We start from the raw sequence: 7,339 nt of genomic DNA on the forward strand, positions 1-7,339 counted from the left end.
AACCTCTAATGTTGTTAGAATATTCTACAATCAATCTTGGCATTGCTAGACACCTCATCACATCATTGTTGGATGCCTTTTATCACCATTAGATATCTCATGCTTGTAATCGCATTGTCACCAGAAGCGTATGGCAAACTTTAGACACTTTTACAACATGTCACAACTAAACATCAATACTAAATGCTCCCTATTGAACCTTTATGTTGAAAAATCAATGTCTCTCACAAACGGAACATCATTAAGACTCAACAATAGTAATTTTTACAAAAACAAAACACAGAGTATCCACAACCTAAATGCTTTAATGAAATTGATGAGAAAGAGGGAGAGAGATGTATCTTTGTATGTTGTTCCCTACCACACCACAAGCTAATAAGATATTCAACATTTGCACAAATGAGCCATTGTCCTTTTATATAGACAACCAAAGGGTATGAGGCCAAGAGATGCAACTCTTTGACAATGAGCACAACTTTTTGCAATGGGCTAGACTACGCACACTCTGTTTGGATTTGATTTGGCCCCATATTTCTAGCTCTTTGATTTTCACATGGTCTTGCTTAATGCCGGAAACAAAAGGTTGTACAAAAAAAGAGTGGCGGTGTTCATACTAGCAAACATCTTGCATTCGTTAATGGTTGTACGAATATTTCTAATATTGGTGAATCACCTCACAACCATCCTTGACATTGTCGGATGCTCTATCATCTAATTACTTAAAAAAGGGTGGTGGGGTTCTTACACAATGCATAAAATCTTTACTATTGTAAGATTTGGAAGAGATTATTGATAATAATAGCTAGTCTTACCATCAATTTTTTTTAGAAATGTTGATTTCCAGACACAAAACCAAGACCTATCGCTTTTGTTGGAAGGTACGTACTTGCCCTCGCGCCAGGCCTGAACTTTTATGATTTAACAATTTCTGTTCACTATAAAGGAAAAGTTCTCTCTTCCTGATTTTGCTAATTTCCTCTTTATGTCATCATTCATCTTACTTATTATTCATCATTCATTAATTGTTAAAAGAGAAACACAACAATAGGAGCCAACTCATCTACTCGCACAACTCCAATTCTAACCACCGACTTATTAAAACACTAGCCTCATCGACACACGCAAAAGCACGTGTGATGAGGCTCTACTCTTTTTTTTTCTTCTTTTTTTTTCGATCTGGTGTCATAAATTTTCATTCAGCTCAATATCTTAAAAAAAAACAAAAACAAAAACAAAAACAAAAACAAAAAACAAAACAAAAACAAAAACAAAAACAAAAAGTTAAATAAAAGAAACCGATGAGTCTTGATAAAATAAAATAAAAAGGTTGGAACATGGTCTTGAAGGAAATATACAAAGTGGACTGACAAGTTTCTTTTTTTTTTTTCTTTTTCTTTTTTTGTATAAGTTTGTTTTGGAGACATGGATGAGTTGGAGAGTATCCTATTTTATAGGAATTTTAAGTGAAGTTTGAGATAAATTTTTACTAAATTATCCCCAAGTTTGTCCCTATTTATAGTTTCAAAATCCGGACTGGATCATTCGGTTGAATCGGGTTAACCGTGAACCGTTAACAAGTCCAGTTTTTTAAATGATCTTTATCTTTCTATGAACCTCTCAAACCACAATCAAATCACCTGGTTTTCAAAACTGGACATAGGTTTGACAATCTTCAAGGCCAAGATCTCTCATTCTCACATCAAATCTGCTGAGAAAAAAGAAAAGAAGAAGAGAAGAGTGAGAGGTAGCAGAGAGAGAGATGAGCGGGGGATAGACAGAGAGGATTTGTTTTGCACTTCTACTAGACTACTAGCCTTCAATTTTGTTTGTTTCAGAATCATGGAAGAGTGTGACTGAGAAGTGAGGGAGAGAAAGAGACAAAGCATACTCTGTGAGCAAAACTAAAAAAAAAAAAAAGTAAGGAGGGGTTTGATAATATTGGGTCAAAATGGCATAGTATTACTATTTACTGAAATATATATATCAATTTTATCATTGTTTCAGAAATATGTAGAAATCTACCATTTTTTGGGTACTCAAGTTTGGGGAACTCGAGTTTTTCATGATACTCGAGTTCCATCAAAATTTTTCCGGAAAATTTGAAGGCTAATTTTTCAAAAAAATTGAGTTTATGGAACTCGAGTCCCATGGAAAACTCGAATTTCCCAAACTCAAGTACCCAAAAAGTGGTGGAGCCCTACATTTTTCCAAAATAGTGGTAGATTGATGTGTATTTCGGTAAACAGTAATATTTTGCCATTTTAACCGATAATATTGATGGCTTGGGAAACATGAGTGGTGTTGGTGTTGGTGTGGGATGTTTTGAATTATTTATTTTAAACTTAAAAGCAATGTCTCATGAGATCTCATGACTCTTTTTTTTTTTTCTTTTTTTTTTATTTATAAATATCTCATGACTCTTTGAGTTCTTTTAGCTTTTTTTTGTTTTCTCTTCTTTTTATCCTGAGTTCTTTTAGTTAAATTTTTTTAAGTCATTATCTTTTAGTAAGAGAATGTCTACTAAATCTATGCAATGAATTATAACAAATATCATCTTTATCTTCAATTAAGATATATTTGAACTTCTATAAATATTAATTTAGTCAATATTACATAATTTTACACATTTAAAATATATTTTTGTAGATTCTCAAATATATATATATATATATATATTTGTATTAAATAATTATTAAATTAATTATAACCTCATCACGATTCGACTTCGATTCTACCTAGGTCCGACCTTAAAAATCTTGAACCTCTCTGTTCCAATTCTTTAAACAATCTAGGTTTCAAAACCATCTAAGTCTAGAGGTATCTTTGAACTACATAAAAATCCAGTCCAAAGAGGAGAATCTTGTTATAAATAATATAGATGAAACGTGTTTTAGGTAACAAAAAATGCCCCCCAACAAATATTTTGGAAATTTATTTGCTAGGTGGTATGGACTCGAAGATTTAGTTTTTTTTTTTTTTTTTTTTTTTTTTTTTTTTTTTTTTTTTTTTTCTCCTGAGAGAGTTTCAACTTATGGTATTTCCTTTTGATGATAGCTCTTTATCATTAGATCAAGACACTAATCAGTTTTGTGGTATAGGCAGAGATTAAATCTTAGATCTCTTATTCAACTATCAGAGACTTTACCAGTTGAGCTAACTAAAACCCACTAATTAATGTAATTTATAAAAAAACCAAAAGGCAAAGTGAAGGTGTTTTAGAAAGTACTGCACATGCTATTCTTGAGGTATGTGAAACAATCTGCAAAATTTTGTTCATAATTCAGGAGTGTAAGCTGTTTCTTTTTTGGCTGAGAAGAGGAGTGTAAATTGCTACTGTACTACATAACACAGAATGTCATATTTTGGGCAAAAAAAATTTATTAATATAGACCTTCATTATCTCATCATTAGGTCTCAAAGTTTTGAGACCAAGATGTGCCCTACTTTTATCCGGTCACCCATTTTCTTGGCTGAGATATGTGTTTTTTTTAAAATTGCTTATTTTCAATAACTTATTTACATAACGCAAGATATAAAGATAAAAGTTAACTTATTTGCAAAAAATTAAAAGTTAGATCATTTGAAATAAAGTTTAGATAAAAAGTAGTATGGGACTTATAGATAATTTAAACAAAAAAAACTAACTTTTAAATTTAATTGGTTGCCAAACCCACACCACCAAAAATTAATGTGAAAGCTGCATCAAGAAAATTTTGTTCTTCCACTTAATATATGGAAGCTTTTGGAAAGTGAGGCTTAACAGTTAACATGTGCATGTATATAATGTTGGTACAGTAGTGGAGAAAGTTGAGGAGCGTCCCACCTTGGTTTTAAGTTCGTGTCTAGCATCATTTCATGTTTGTAACTTCATCTGCACCCACACCTTCTCTATTCATCATAAAAAGGAATTCTTGTCTTGAAATTCTCCTAATTAGTTCTAATATCTTTCAATCAAATTTATTGATTATAGATCTTGATGAATTGGTCAATTGTCACTATGAATGCATGCAAATAATTAACTTGAAAAGAAAAGGGATATGGGATTCATTCAGCTAACTTTTTATCGTAATAGAAGAGGGTTGTTGAAATCCTGGTGAATTAGTCTTAAATATTCATAGAAATAATCATTAAGCACAAGAATTTCTTTTAATTTTTCTTTTCTTTTGGGGAGTGTGCATGGGTGGGTTCTTTTGTCATTATGACGCAAGTCACAGAAAATGGTCAAAGGAATTAGTTTAAAGATAATTAGTATGTTGAAACTAATGAATTTCTCATGTGCTTCTTAATGCTATTCCTACATATGATTACAAATATTTCCACGGCCAAACAGAACGAAAAGAAAACTCTCTCAAGGAACATAACAAAAAATATATATTAAAAAATCAAAAACGAAAAAAAGTAGAATTATTCCTAGACAGCTAGCCTAATTATGGCTAATTTGACCACCTTAAACCTAAGGTGTTAAGCCAAGCTACAGTAAGATTATGACTATGGATTCTCATCATATCATCTGTGACATCTGGATATTTAGCCAAAAAAAAAAAAAAATTCTGTGACCTCAGGATGACTCTCTATTTATATAAACTAGTGCAAGTATGTGCTAAAAAATATTAAAAAGAAAGAATTGGGAAGGATATTAATGTACTTACATGTTGAATTGTGACCAATTCAATAATACCTTGCTTGACACAGTGGGAAGAAATGTGCCTATGTGCTTATTAGACAATCTCAAGGCTCAAGCTAAATTACTGTTTTCAGATTATGCACGTCTCAATTAGTAACAACTTTTTTCTTTTTATTACTCATGAACATTAGGCTACACACAAGGGGTACCCTTACCCTCCAAGAATTTTTTTTTTTTTTTTTTTTTTTTGAGCTATTCCCCTCCAAGATTAATTTTGTATCATTTGGAATCAAAGACCCAATAATCTGAGAGAGTAGTACCACCTGAGTAGACGAGCCACTTGGATTTTATATTAGTCTTATAGAGATAATTTAGGTTTTCCAGTTCTGTGCAGAAGATGATAGTGATTATTGTAATTCATCATAAATTTCCAGTTCTATACTGAAGATAATTTATGATACTAGGTTTTTCTTCTTCTTCTTCTTCTTCTTCTTCTTCTTGTTTTCTCTTATTACATGGAGCAAAAAGACCAAAGAGGTATCTGATAATTGTAAATAAGCTACCGAAAGAAAGATTTATGAAAAAAGACAGTCAGATGGGGCTCTGTAAACATGATTAGTCATAAACAAGGCTGGCCATTTGAAGCCCACAAAGAAAGATTTCATGTTGTAGTTATGTTCCAATGATGATAGGACCATATACTTTGACTGAGAAAAGAAAAAAAGCAAGAGAGAAAAAGGGCAAAATAATAAAAAGAGAAACCCTAATTGCTTGCAAGGCAAAGAATTCTTTGCCCATAATCATATCGCATGTACTCCTAACGACATTGCCCATCTATGAATTTGATCTTTGCTTGTTGCAATCTAAAGCTGATGCCACGTACTCATTATCATTACATTTCTCTAACACAACCCTTTGACGAGGTGGTGGGTCAAAACGTCACACCACCACCTCTCCCTCTTCTCTATCACTCTATGTAGACTGACTTCACAACCTTAAGGAATTGGCCTAACAAATCCTAAGTAAGGCCTCTTGAGATTCATAAAATTTTAAATTAAAAATCTTTACTCAAAAAGCCTAATGGATTCTAATTAAGGCCTCATGAGATTTGTGAAATTTTGAATTACAAATCTCTAGTCAAAGGAATTTCTAAAACTCAATTTTTTTTTATGAGAACTAAGTTCATCTCAAATTTATCTAAAATTTTCAAAGACTAAACTAATTTTTCACCTTATTCAAAGTATACTGGTTTTGGCCCTGGCCCAATTTTCAATCTCAACTTTAGCACTATCTTTTTACTTGTTAAATTGGGAGTAAGGTTTCATTCCTACTAGTAACATTCAACACAAGAAGGATTCATCTCTTCCTTTCTAATTGTTGGAATTATGGTTATATGAATTAAATTTTAATCATTTTATAACAATTAATTTAAGCTAAATTCGTAATTTATTACCGTTAGTATCATGTATATCAGAGACAAGAACCAGTCTGAAATGAGTTTTCAATTGAAGAAATGTGTAAGATGTTAATGAATAGCCATGGCCTATTCTTACTGTGATTCCACATTAGTTTATATGATTACTCATTGGCCATGGCCCCCATTCAATACAAGGATTAATGAAAGTCAACTTCAACTACACAATCCTGGTCATCTGATCGTTTACAGTTTTACATCTTCACTAGACTCTCACTTTCTCATTTTATTTTCTCCTTTACTATAGTAATGCTTTTTTTTTTTTTATCACAATATGGGAAATTGGAATTACACTCTTCTTTTCCCCTAAAGGTATTACACCCTCTTTATATACTTGTAATGGCTATATATAGGATTCTTTTCCATGATTAGACTGCATATCTTACTAGATCGAATTGGATGAAAACTTTATTCATGCACATCATACTAGATATGAGCGGTTGAAATTAGGAATCCACTTGTTAAAAAGTTGGTGGTGAGGTTATATTTTATGTATCTAATCTGTTTACGAAATAAAAGCATTTATACTTTCTAGGTATGCCATGAGGATTTTTGGGTCACCTTTTTTTATCTGGGTGCTAAAATCATCAATTGTCCATGACTTTCATGGGCTGAGTTTTCTTCTAAAATAATAAAGTAACCAAAAACATCATCATTTCTGCTAAGAAATTAGTCACCACTACATACATTCTCTGATATTCACCTCGCCCCCCACCACTCTATGGCCCACCCAGCTCCCCTGGCTCCAGTTTTTCTATTTTTCCATTATAACTCCTCTCCTATTTTTCCATCTAGTAAAACCTAATTTTCTTGCATTTTTTTTATCACCTTTGTTGCTTGAGAGAATTAAGTTTTCTCTTCTTCTTCTTCTTTCTTTTTATCATTTTTTGGCTAAATGAGTCCACGATTACATTTTTTTTCATGATATATACAACTGAACTGGTAAGGAAATATATATATATATATGGTACATTATTTAACATATTTCAGAGACCATTCTTTCCATCAAAAAAAATATTTCACAGACCATTCTAATGTCTATTTTTTGACCCCTTTTTCGGCCTGAAGATAACCTCCTTTTTGACTTCATGACAAGTATATGAAGGATTGCAATAGACAAAGGGAGAAATGAAAGGTTATTTATAAAGCACACAATTTGTCAATTTCTTACTATTATGGCGCTAAGTTTTCACATGAAAAAACCATATATGAACTAAAATACATAATTCAGCCACGACAAC

Source organism: Quercus robur, chromosome 7, assembly GCF_932294415.1.
Source record: "Quercus robur chromosome 7, dhQueRobu3.1, whole genome shotgun sequence".
In the NCBI taxonomy this organism is placed as follows: Eukaryota; Viridiplantae; Streptophyta; class Magnoliopsida; order Fagales; family Fagaceae; genus Quercus; species Quercus robur.